General features: G+C 37.1%; 1 long non-coding RNA gene and 1 other non-coding gene across 2 annotated transcripts in view; both read right to left on the minus strand.

Moving 5' to 3' along the window:
• Positions 1–14,142, minus strand: part of LOC132366331 (uncharacterized) — a 187,613-nt gene that overhangs the window by 23,945 nt on the left and 149,526 nt on the right. The window lies entirely within an intron of this gene.
• Positions 10,872–10,944, minus strand: TRNAG-GCC (transfer RNA glycine (anticodon GCC)). Its single transcript has one exon. It is a non-coding gene; the product is annotated as a tRNA-Gly (tRNA).

Raw genomic sequence — 14,142 nt, forward strand, 5'->3', positions numbered from 1 at the left:
GAACTGTCATATGAACAGCAAATTTTTTGAGGTGTTTAAAAATAAAAGGAATATATGTATGCAAAATCTATAAAAGGAATGTTTAATGTTACGGTTAAGTAATTTAAGATCCAAGAAGTGAAATATATTGAAGACTCACAGTAGCAGACACTCCGTGTGCACTATCTTATTGCTCATAAGGGCTTTAAAGTAGCTATCATGATCCTCATATTAAAAATATGGAAACTGAGACTAAGAGAAGCTAAAATGAGTTTTAATTCTAATAAAAGATGAATGGTTATGTTAACAATTTCTACATTTGCTATTTGCTCTTACAACATGATTTAAAAGTGACAATATAGGAGAAATTGGCAACACAATATTTTGAATGACAACACTAATGCTCTTTGTCGATTTTTTTTTCCCAAAATCCTTAATAGAAAAGCCCAAACCAGGAGTTTAATGGAGGCTGAAAAGAAAGGTGCTGGGATCAGGAAAACAATAGAAAAGGTAATGTATCCCACAGGGCTATAGAACATAATAAATAATTATTATGACAAATAATATATGAGAAAAAATGTTTCAGAGAGTCATTCAGTAAATTGTGTTGTATATGAAATAATTTAATTAAACATTAATTTAAGTTGAGAATTATATTGTATTTTACTACATTTAATAGAAAATTCCAGTTATCAGTATGATTTGGCCACCTAAGTAAATGAAAATGTAAGTTATTAGGGACCAATAATTATTTTTTTAATTGAAATACAGTTGATGTATGATGTTATGTTAGTTTCAGGTGTATTACACTATGATTTGACATTTGCATACATTATGAAATGATCACTACAATGGGGACCAATAATTCTTGGTTACACCTGCAATGCTTTATACATTTCCCAGGCCATCAAATGTTCAAACAAGTAGTGAGATCTCCATTCTCACAAAAATTTGCAACAGATATATTTTCCAAGCTCAAACTGTAGTTCCAGCAGCATTTTTCAGACCTCCATGGAAGTATGAAGGAAATTTTTCAAATTTCAAAATGTATTTAATAACAATATAAAATTTATTTAACTAATGAAATTGAGGAGCTTCCATTTAACTTCAATTGAGGGTAATTAATTTGCAATGTAATGACAGGATAAAAGGCAAATATCAAGAGACAAATCTAATAGAATTCTATCGATGTCTTCCAAGTAATGAATACGCTCAACTAAAATCACATGCTTATGGAGTGATATCAGTATTTAGCTGGCTCTATCTGTGTGAAAAGACATTTTCAAAGACGAAATATGTAGAATCTCATTTCATTAACGATGTCCCTTTGCAGTCAATTTCGATGATAGAGAACAACAATGTTGAACATTTGGCAAAATTTAAGGAAAAGATCCTGAAATGCGATTTTATTTATTGTCACTAATGTTAGGGGTTTTATCCATCAGAGTATGTGTCATTTATTGCAACAGTTTGCCTTATGTAAGCTTAACCACAGAATCACCTACTTAAAACAAAAATTATTTTTTTACTGAGGTATAATTGACATACAACATTATATTAGTTTCAGATGTACAACATAATGATTTGATATTTTTATATATTGTGAAATGATCACTACAATAAGTCTAGTTAACATCCAACAAATTCTTTTTAAATTTAAATCATCCCACTATCTATAGGGTATGAGCTAGGACTCAAATTATAACCTCAAGATATTTTGTCACGTTATGATACACAAATTATGCTATCTCTAATAATATTTTATACAAATTAAATGTGCTATGACCTTAACTCTTACATCCCATTTAATATTTATACCTATCACATTGGGAATTACCTTGTCTTACAGACGAGAAAGACTAAGGCTCAGAGTGGTCAATTAATTTGTCTTAAGTTACTGAGCCAGAACTTAACCCACGTATGTCTGTCTCTAAGTATGTCTTTTCACGTATAACTCTAACTGATGTCTACTTACTCCCATGACAGCTCACACACAGCTGGGCTGAAGTGCTCAGAGCTAAAATGAGAACAGTGCAGTGTGGAGCCCTTGGTGTGTTCTGGTTCCCCCCCCTGGTTATAGATCCTACTAAATGTATCCATCTCCTAATCCATCTTCTTTATACTCTGATTTTACTCAAAGTGGCCACTTAATTAAAGTTTAGGTATCAGTGCTCTGACTTCATTATAGCTTAAATTTAAAATTAAACATGTCATATGTCCATAAAAAGATGGGTACACCAATGTTCACCGTAGCTTTTTTCATGACAGAAAAAACTAACTAAATGCCCATCAACAGGAGTATGAATAATCAAATTGTGGTATATTTATATAATGGAATACTACTCATCAATAAAAACAATGAACTACTGATACATGATCAAAATGAATGGATCTAAAAAGTATTATGCTCAGTGAAAGAAGTCAGACACAAAAGAAGACTTGCTGTACAATTCCGTTTCTATAAACTTCAAGAAATGGCAAAACTAATCTATGGAATTAAAAGCAGAATAGTGTTTGCCTCTGGCAAACAGAGGGAACAGACCACAAAAGAAAATGAGAGAACTTTTAGAGTAATGCAATTGTCTATGTGTTGATTTGGGTGTAAACAGTTATCAAAGCTTAATGAACTGTACACGTAAGATACACATAGTTTACTATATGTATTTACACTTTATTTTTTTTAATTATTTATTTATTTATTTATTTATTTATTTATGGCTGTGTTGGGTCTTCGTTTCTGTGCGAGGGCTTTCTCTAGTTGCGGCAAGTGGGGGCCACTCTTCATCGCGGTGCGCGGGTCTCTCACTATCGCGGCCTCTCTTGTTGCGGAGCACAGGCTCCAGACGCGCAGGCTCAGTAGTTGTGGCGCACGGGCCTAGTTGCTCCATGGCATGTGGGATCTTCCCAGACCAGGGCTCGAACCCGTGTCCCCTGCATTGGCAGGCAGATTCTCAACCACTGCGCCACCAGGGAAGCCCAACACTTTAATTTTTTAAGAAACCAAGTTTGTTAAAGGCCCCAGGTTTGACCTGAATTCTTTTTATTTATTTATTTATTTTATTTTTAGCTGCATTGGGTCTTTGTTGCTGTGCGCGGGCTTTCTCTAGTTGCGGCGAGCAGGGGCTACTCTTCGTTGCAGTACACGGGTTTCTCATTGCAGTGGCTTCTCTTGTTGCGGAGTACAGGCTCTAGGCACGCGGGCTTCAGTAATTGTAGCACGCAGTCTCAGTAGTTGTGGCACATGGGCTTTATTGCTCCACGGCATGTGGGATCTTCCCAGACCAGGGCTCGAACCCGTGTCCCCTGCATTGGCAGGTGGATTCTTAACCACTGCGGCACCAGGGAAGCCCCTGATCTGAATTCTAATGCTACCTTAAGCCCTAACAGCTTTGAAACAATGTTAAGTGCATCCCAGCAAGCACGTTTAATTTACTGCATCAATTCGCCGCCTTACTTGGAAACAACCACAGAACCATTGGCCAAAGTATGGTGCAATTCAGAGGGAAAACAAAAAGAAAACGTACTCTTCTGAGTTAGATGGTCTACAGAGTTAAATTGAAAATAGCACCATAGTTGTGCATACAGTGTTGTCTAGCAGGTTGGATGTTGCAGTGACTACTGTTCTCCATATACATAAGGGTGTCTGAAAGCTTCAAGTGGGATCACAGGTTTTTTCCTTACTGTCCATGTTAAACACGTAATTCCTTTTGTATAGCCTATAACTTTGCTATGGTTCTAAAGCATAATGTGAATGTGAAAATGATGGTGGGATAATAGAAGAAAACCTGTAGTAAGAGGCAGGCAAATTGATTTCCAATCCTCTGGTAATGAAATTAATTCATGTATTTTGGAGTTGGTGAAAGTATTTTTCACAGGTCTAAAACAATGAAAAAAATATCTCTCACTTCAACTAAATTCACAGTTAACACCCACTTGGGAATCTTTAAAAAGTTTCCTGAGAATGTCTTTATTTTATTTGGTTTTGATAAGTTTGCTATCTGTTCTTTGAGAAAGAAAAAAGAAATGTCAAGTGAAGAAGTATTATAAAAGGCTACCAATCTCCTACTTCAACAGGTGCCTCTGCGACCATTAGGTAGATGAGTAATCTACAGCCTTTTGGTGTGTGTGGAATGTTATTGCTTAGCAAGAGTGTGTTTTAGAAAATTATAACCATTCTTCAAATTTTGGGACAAATGGCTAGATTGTATTAGCCAAACTCTCTCTTGAAATATGAATTTTATTTTAGGAAACAAATGAAGCAAAAAAATTTCTCCCACCAGTGTCATGGAGGAGCTTGGTGAAGGTCTGAATTTCTGGGCCTTTCTTATGATTAGACACAGTGAAGTGTTTAGTTTTTCTATTAGATCCATCTTCTTCTGCAACTCTCCTTGCTCCCACTTCCCACCCTCACCCCCCCTACCCCAGCCACCTCTGGTATTATGCTTGTGACTTCTCCATGGGCCCCTGAGCTGGACAGTGGTCCCTTTGCAATCCAATGCCTCATTTGATACACACTGCTTCCTTCTTTGCAGTCCTTTAGATCTGGTTTTTCTCAAATAACCTGTTCTTTTGTGAGGTCTCCCTCGAGTCCTGAATAGAATCTACCACCAAATTTAAAACATCCAAATGCATAGAGAACTTCTGTCTCTCATGGTGACCAACACTTCTTCTACCACAGAGACCAATTCTGGTCTCTTACGGGTGGCGGCTTCTCGCTGTTTGACACAGTAACACCAACAAAAGCAAAGACTCAGCCCATCTACCTTAATAAAGTATGAACTTGAATGTGGAGCAGGAGCTCTTGAGCTATTACAGGAAAACATAATTACAAGGAGGACTTGACTCTGGTTTGGAATCAGCCTGAAATTGTAGGCAAATCCCTTGACCCCCACCCTAGACGTAAAGCCACAAGACCAAGGGAGGACATCCTCTCTTGATGCCAGTTCATCAGATCTAAAGAAAAATAAGAAGTTCCATGTATTTTAGAAGATTTTCTAACTTTGTAGAATTAGATCACAAAACTTGAATTTTAATGGCGTCTCCAGTCCACCGTCCCATAACTAAGTAATCACTACTTTCCTTTCACTATTGGGAATACTGAACATGGCCTATTTTGGCTGTTATTTAATTTTATATTTCTATCAAGGAATAACTATGTCTAGGTTTTTAGATATTTCTATCTAAAATATGCCAAAACCCCCATATTTTTTTTGCATATAAATGTCATTCTTTCAAAAGAGAGACTTTGCCAGGTTTCAGGTGAAAATAGGCATTTCAACATTTTTGATGGTGAGAGCAATGACAGTGACAAGAGCTCATGTTTTCCAGAGTTGTTAAATTTCTTGCTTAATCTGATTTATTTTATTTCTGACTTGGCCTATTATTATTTAACTTGTCATCACTTTATTCCATCTGATTTTATTATAAATTGTTTAAATTTCTTTAGATTTTAAAAATTGAGGCGAGACATGTGATCTTATCCTTTGCCTCTGAGTGTGGTTGCTCCTGGAGAATACAAGGATATAGATAACCATCTTGCGTTTAAAATCTCTCTAAGATATGCATTTCTTATGCATTAAAACTCTGAATCTAAATAACTGATATTTTATTCTTTAGGGTAGTGCATAGGATTAAGAGGAGGAAGGAGCTTATGTCCCGAGCTCAAATTCTGATATGGTAGGCAGACTTCATCCTTAGTAACAAGTACAAGAAAATCAGTCGTTTAGTCAGACACCCAGTATCTAATAAATTCTTTCTATAGGTGCGGTACCATGACAGCAATACAGAAAGTTATTTAGGAATAGAGAAAACCAGGGAGTTAACTAGAAAATATCAAAAGAAAAAGAAAAAGAAACCTTAAAACTAAAAAATTTAGGACCGAGGTTCTAGATGAAAGCCCAGGTAGGGGGAAAAAAATCAGCTGGACGAAAATGAGACATACATAGAGAGATTATTCTTCCAAAAGGGAGAAAAGGAAGAAGCTTGCTTGGAATGCACTGGGCCAGAGGTATCCCAAGGAATCCACATTCGACACAGTCAAGCAGAAAATACCAAAGCAAATCCCAATAAATGTCCACTAAGTGACCAGGTGGCCTCAGACGTCCAATGAGTGTTGTAACCTTTACGGATGATGCAGTGGAATGAGCCATACCATACAAAATTACAACAAGACCACAACAAAGACTGGCAGTGATTTGTTTTTTGTGGAATCACAAACTGTTATTATTGCAGGTCATTGCAGAAGGTCCAAGGCAATGGAAAACCTAAGGAACACCAAAAATATAACCAACCCCAGCTAGTAACTAAAAGACTATATTTGTCAATTGTGCAATCCCTGAAATGATGATTTCTGAGAACTCATTTCTCAGTTCCTCACTAAAGAATGTGCTGAGCTGACAAAAAAATATTAGGCATTTTAACATCACAAAGTAAACATTCAGGGAACATTCAGGTTTTTCACAAAATAATTGAATAATCAAGTAATAGCATGAAAGCTTCTCTTTGGTAGGTAAAAATTTGTTTCCAGCTCAAAACACAAACAGGGTTAAAAATTTTTTTTTAATAAAAAGCAAGATCAAAATGATCCCTCAGTCTGTCCATATGTAGAAAAGAATGTTTGTTTTTTCCTTAACTATGGCTGATAGAGATATAGACATGACAGCCCTCTGGAAATCATATAGATTCCCTTTCCCATTCTCTTAGATATTACAATAGTTCGTGGCCCTTCAAAGCTCAACTCTATTATTCCTTAGTATTTAATCTCTCTCCTTAGGGAGACATTAAATGAAATTAATTTTTTCTCCTTATTGGACAATAATGGGAAAAAAAGAGTTGAGAAACACTGTGATAATGGTCTTTCAGTATTCATTCTTAATCAGTCAGCAATTATTTCAAGAATATTTATTGACTAAATGTCCTATGTCAGGCACTTTGATGAGTGGTTGGAGATATAATGGTAAATAAGACCCTGCCCCTGTCATCAAAAACTTCTAATCTATTCAGAGGTCATAAGAGATAAGCAATCAGCCCCAAGAGAGAAGGGTCATTACTATCACAGGAGTGCTTTGGAAACATAGAAGAGGTACCAACCTAGCCAAAGTGAGGCTAGGAATAAGGGCAGGCTTCCTGAAGGATGTGACATCAGAACTGAGTCCTGGATGACTGGTCAGAGTTAGGCAGACAAAGATAGCATGTGCAAAGGCCCAGGGAAAAAGACGTGGTGTAAAGGGAAAGAAGTGAAATACTTTAGTATGACTTGAGCTTAGTGTGAGACAGGAAAGTAAAGGGGTGGGGCTGGAGTCATATGTAAGAGTCAGATCATGAATGGCCTTCTATGCAGCTCTGAGAAGTTTAAATTTTATCCTGAAGATCCGAGAGCCATGGGGAATTTTTAGCAGAGGTTGAAAATATATGATTGAAAATATGTTTTAGAAAGTTTATTTTGGCCAAGGTGTGAAAAATGGATTGGAGAAAAAGAAAATAAAGAGGTTCTTGCAGTAACCCAGGTGAGACAACAGTGGCCTCAAGTAAGATAATAGTTGTAGTGAGGGTGGACAGAAGTAAGATTTGAGGGCTGTGGAATTGACAGGACCACATTGGGGCGGGGGGGGTAGGGGACAGACAAGAGATAAGGATGACTTGCATTCCTAGCTTGAGCAACTGGAACAGAAACATAGAAGGAAGGGTAGTTGGGAATTGGAGGTAATTGGTAACTTCCAGGGGGAGATTTCCATTATAAGTTTGATAATACGTTATGACCCTGAAGCCAGGAGGAAAATTCGAATTTTAAAAAAAAACAGCAGATGGGTAAGTGAAGCCATGGGAATGAAAGAGCTCATCCAGAGAGACTCTGGAGAATGTGAAGAGGAGCTGGACAAGGACAGAACCCTGAAAATATCAACATCCAGAAGACAGCTAAAGAAAGAGGAGCACGTAAGAGCAGTTGAGAAACAGCAGGCAGGGAGGGAAGAGGAAACAGGAGAATGCAGTACCATGCATGCGGGAGGGAAGTAGAAGTATTGAAAGAGGAGGAAACAGTCAGTGGCATCAGATGCTACTGACACCACCTAGGAAAGTGACTGAAAAGTGTTCATTGCAATTCACCAGCCAGAACTCATTGGCTAACCAGAATGAAGTCATTGGTAACCTTTATGAGATAAGTTTCTACAGAGTTATGGGGGCAGCGCCATATTGTAGGGGGCTGAGAAACAAGTAGAAGGTGAAGAAGGTGGGTTATTAAATGTTGACAACTCTCAAGAAATTTGACTGTGAAGAGGAAGAGAGAAATATATGAGTAGCTGGGTGGGAATGTGTATGGATGAAGGAGGGTTTTTTTGGTCTTTGTTTTATAAAAAAGACTCTAAAATTCCAATGAAAGAGAGCCAATAGGGAGAAGTAGATGGTAAAGTAGAAAGAGAAGTGCCTGGGAAGGTTGTAGAGAGATCCAACCAGATTTAACCTTCATTCACTTCTTCCAAATCTTGAATAAAGAAGATTTGGAAGGAAACACACAAATTCAGAATCTTCCACTTGGAGACAGGAACCACGTCACAGAGAACAGTCTATAAGTACTCTGCCCTCAGTCTACTACCTGCTAATAGCATTGTGTGCTAATCTTCACCTTCTCTTTATCAAAGTGAAAGGAATTAATTGATACATCTCATTAATGTTCACCTGATGTCAAAATCTATGAGAACATCAGTCTCATGTAAATAACCGTAGATGTGGTTTTCCTGACTCTGTATCTAGCAGTTTAAGTAGATACAGTCCTTGCCCTCTAGAATCTCACAATAAAAAACAGATGACACGGACACACACATTACCACCACCATTACCACACAAGGGCACAATATTATAGTAAGAGAACATGATGGCTCTTAAATAGGAATTTATATTAGGTACATGTTTGGTATTTGTTTTTTCTGGCTATGGAATATATGAAAGTTTTGCTGGGAAATTGAGTGGGGTTAGGAAAAGCATTACTTGGCTTTCACATAAACAGGGGAGGTCTGGGAGGGAAGAGGGGAGGGAGAGCTTGACTAGATTACAAGCTCTAAGGGGAAAAAACCTGTCTCTTTTGGACCCCACCACCCAAGCTTACCAAATGAGTGACAGCAATTGACTGATTATATAAAGTCCTAGATCCAGAGACTTACTGATGGAAAAACTAGGCAAAGGTTGAATAGGTAGGCTTGGATGGAGGGCAAAATGCATACTGAATATCAGAAGGTTAAAGGGGTATGACACCTTAGATTGGGCAGAAAAGGGTCCAATGATGAAGTATCAAAGAGCAACAAGTCTGACGGTGGGATAGCTCAGGAGAAGAACACTATAGGTGTGAAGGTTGTTGTCCAAACTACATACTACCTTTTGGTTTCATAGAGAAAGAGTGGATGAGAAAGATGTGGAACCCTTTAAGGTTTAGTAAGAACTAGAATATTGGCATAGCCAGGAATTTTAGCATTTTTCTGATAGAAAAGAGGAAATTTTGTCATTTATTCCAGAAAATTCTAGGTTATTAAGATTTCAATTAAGAGCTGCAAAGAGACTTCACATGAAAATATGTCTTAAAAGTATTTATTTACTTCTTAGACTTAGTTATTAATAAGTCTATATAGAGCATCTTGAAATATATTCTAGCAGGCAAGAAGTAATAAACGATATTGGAAGGGAAAGTTGGGGGCAGACTTTTTGGGCTGAGCGAGTCTTACCCAAGGTCAAAAGCTAGCAAGAGACAGCACCAGGACTTCAGTTCAATCTTTGATTCTAAATCCTGTGGTCACAGAGGTTTTGGTAAGGGGAAATAGGCAACATGCTCACAATTAGGATATTACTACTGATATTCTAACCTGGCAAGAGGTAATGAGGACTTGAACAAAGGCATAGGCAACAAGAAAAGAGGGAGGAGGATGGATTTCAAAGAAACTGTGGAGGTGGCGTTAATAAGATTTGATAACTGAGTAAATGTGGCAGGTAAGAAAGAAGAGTACATCACAACGAGTGTAGGGTTTTTCCAGAAATGACTCATCACACAGTGAAACTTGGTTGTGGCATCAATGACATGAATGTGTGTTCATATGCCATCTAAGAGAATCAGTTCATAACAGCCTGTTTAAATAAAGAAGACCATTGTGGTGATGAGACCTTAACAAAATGTGTTGTTGGGACAGCCCTAGTTATAAAAAAAACAAAAAAAAAAGCAGTAAGAATCTTTGGTTTTTTTTTTTTTTTTCTCTAGCACTACTTCTTAGAAAGAATGTTCCAATAAACTTGCATGAATAAATCTAGTCAATTTAGAGTAGCTATAGGGCTGTTGGAAAGGATATATCAGGCTTAAATGACTCATTGAAGATAAGAGATTACAGAATATTAGAAACAGAAAAAGTCTTAGACATCACTTAGTTCAACCATTTCCATTAAAAAAAAACTGTATAGGTCACTTCAAACGTATACAAAGGTGAAGAGCATAGTGTCATGAATCTGCATTGACTTATCATCAATTTGATGATTATCAAATTTTATTTATTTATTTTTTGGCTGCGTTGGATCTTCATTGCTGCGCGCAGGCTTTCTCTAGTTGCGACGAGCGGGGGCTGCTCTTCGTTGCAGAGCGTGGGCTTCTCACTGCGGTGGCTTCTCTTGTTGCGGAGCATGGGCTCTAGGCGCGCGGGCTTCAGTAGTTGTGGTACACGGGCTTGGTTGCTCCGTGGCATGTGGGATCTTCCCGGACCAGGGATCGAACCTGTATCCCCTGCATTGGCAGATGGATTCTTAACCACTGTGCCACCAAGGAAGTCCTTTTTCTAAAAAATATTTATTTATTTGGTTGTGCCGGGTAGGCTCCTTAGTTGTGACATGTGAACTCTTAGTTGTGGCATGCACATGGGATCTAGTTCCCTGACCAGGGATCGAACCCAGGCCCCCTGCATTGGCAGCGCAGAGTCTTAACCACTGTACCACCAGGGAAGTCCCGATGATTATCAATTTATATCCAACCTTGTTTCATCTTTATCCCCACCCCAAGATATCTGTTTCATCCATAAATATTTTAGGTTGAATCTCTAAAAGATGAGCATTCTTTTTAAAATAATAATAATATCATCATACCTAAAAAATTAACAACAATTTCTTAATACCAGAAAATATCTGGTCAGGACTCAACATTTCTCCAGTTGTTCCATAATTTCTCTAATATGTCTCTGAAGTCTCTTAAATCGACAGTTTCCCTTTCCTCCTTTTGTATTTTTTTCTGCTAATAAGATAGAAGCCAGGTAATATGTCTGATGAAGTTTCCCACTTTCTGGATTTTGCTGAATGCAGCCCAATGGTTTCATTTTACATAGTCTTCTGTTCCCTGTATTTTCTCTAACCTGGTAGATATAGAAGCTTCATCAGATTCAAGTTCTATTGCTTGGGACGAATACTTCACAGGTGATGGAGGAATGCAATGGCTGGGTTTTTTTGGTGTGAAAATCCCCTTATTTTTAAAAGATGGCTTAAACTGAAGACTCCTTGGGGTTGAGTGATTCACATATTCGTAGGACAAACTTTCAATCTTTTGATTCTCAGTTCTCTACTCCTTTTATTATATCTTATACTATTAACTTTAATATTAAAGTTAATACTATTAACTTGAATAGTATATCTTATACTATTAACTATTAATCACTTACTGAGTGATTATAGTATACCAATTGCTCTGCTAGGTATTGCATGAGATATGGCCGCACCATTCTCAAAATTACCCAAGCCCTAAATCCAGAAATCATCCTAGGCTTCTCCACTTCTCTTACTTCTACTAAGTCCTGTTAATTTTATCTATTTAACATTGCTTTCCTTTGTTCCACCCTTTCCATCCCCCACTGCTACTGCTTTAGTTTAGACCTTTATCATTGTTTTCCTGGACCACTAAAATAGCTTCTTGAAACTCCTCTCCTCCATAACAATCTTGTCTTCCTCAACGCAGCTCTGCCTTATCAACAAAAGATTTTTCCAAATTGCAAATCTAAATGTATTGCTTTTCTGCTTTAACCCTTTGGGAGTCTCTCATTTCCATGATGGAGTCCATACTCCTTCGTGCAGCCTAAGTCTACTCCCTCACCTGGTCTTTGCCTACCTGACCATCCTCATCTGTCCCTACCTCCACTCAGTATATTCCAATCTACTGAATCACTGAAGTTTTCTGAATGTGCCAGCAAGGATATATAGTGATTAAAAGTAGACTCTGGAATTAGACAGACTTGACTTTGAGCCCTAGATTCCCCATTTACTAGCCATGCAACCCAGGGCATACTTACCATCACTGTATCGTACACCGTGCTACTATCAGTAGCACAATCCTCAAAAACTTAGTGTAAAACCTTTATACTCAGCAATATGTTTCAGGAAATATATCTTACACATTTTGACATTTAATTATACCAATTTTAATTTATGAGTCTCTGAAGCATATTTCAGGAAAAAAATATAAAATAATTGATATTAAAGTATTCATTGTTTACCAGCTCCTCTCCTTTATTATTTAGTATCTTTCTTTCTTTTTTTACTAAATTAATAATGTAGGATTGTATCTGATTACAGTAAGTTTTCCTTCCTTTCAACATAATGAAAATTTGTATAATTATGAAATTTTAAAATGGTTAAATCTTTTGCTATTTATTTTCATTCAAATCCAGTATATTATTATATATATTCAGAACCCAAACTATTCATCTTCATCTAAACCTTCAATTAAATTCCACAATGCAAACCTCTTGGCACTAGAACCACAGTTCATGTTTATTCAGCTGAGCTTGTGTCTTGAAAAAGTGTGGAAGTTCGGGGGTTTTCTGGTGAGAATCCACATTCTGACATCACCTTGACCATGACAGTGATTGGCTGTGGGAAGGCAAAGAAGAGTTTATAGCCTGCAAGAGCAAGTGAATGAGTGAGTGAGACAGCAGAGGAAGTACTCAATCTGTGTCACTCACTCCTGGGAGGCTGCCTTCTCACTCCAGGACTGCAAAAGGGTAGGGTTTAATATGACAACTTGATTATCTTAAAATCAAACACGCCACATTTCACATCTCCGGGCTTGGTTTTGAACTTTTTATTTAAATATAGATATTAACACATTGTATAGAATTGCTAAGTAACTTAACACTTGTTTATCATTAAACTAGTACCTCATGTTTTAGATTCTTTCCAAAAGGCTGACTTTATTAACCTAAGCATGTAAATAAGTTCTTACTATTATGTACATAAACTAGAAAATTATGCTTCCTACTTTCTACCTCTGTACCTCACAGATAACTGTTTGTTTACTCATTCTGATGCATTCAAGATAATCTGACTGAAATACTATTTTGCATTTACAAATCTGCCTCGATGTATGTTGATTTCTCCATCAATTATGCCTAACTTGTACTTCAATTATAAACAGTATTTTTCAATATGTTATATATTTGGTTTCAAAGTGTTAATATCTTATAGCTCTAAAAGCAGAATGGAAAAATGCATAGTACTAGGGAAATAAGAGATGTTGTTAGTTTATACTCTTCCCAATAAAAACTTGCAATTAGATTCTCAAAACAATCCTTTAAAATTTTTTTAATTGTTGTCTGGGTTAGTAATGGGCACTATAGAGGTCTTTGCTTTTGATGAATCACAAAGTAAATAAAATGAGATTTATGTAGGCAGCCAATTGCTACCTACATGAGTCACTTGGTTCTTTTTAATATTATTCCTGTTGTGTTTTCATCTAGTTGTTTTTATGGTTTGTAGTGAGAAAATTTTATACTCTGAACTCTTTCTACGGTTCTACGTATTTTAGTTTTTAGCTCTTTAAGATATTGTAATTACTCCAACTCTTTTCATAAAGCTGAAGAGCAATAATCTTCCTGTTTGGTGATGGGCTCCATCATGGGTGGCCAAGGTCAAAGTATTGTTCAGAGCACCTCAGTAGCAATGTGAGCTTCTTAAACAGATGGGTCTCCTTTAGGGGAAACCTCTTTATCCCCGCGTGGCCATCAAGAACTTTTGCTAAAGTAGACAGGGCTGTGAGCAAGTTTGCAGGCATCAAAATCAAAGACCCACTCTGCCACAAAGAGAGGTGACAGAGGACCCCAGACAGCTTCTCCAGGACTCTAGCCTTACTCTGTGTAATGTTTATTTTAGCGTCAGATA

Source organism: Balaenoptera ricei, chromosome 5 (genome assembly GCF_028023285.1).
Source record: "Balaenoptera ricei isolate mBalRic1 chromosome 5, mBalRic1.hap2, whole genome shotgun sequence".
Taxonomy (NCBI): domain Eukaryota; kingdom Metazoa; phylum Chordata; class Mammalia; order Artiodactyla; family Balaenopteridae; genus Balaenoptera; species Balaenoptera ricei.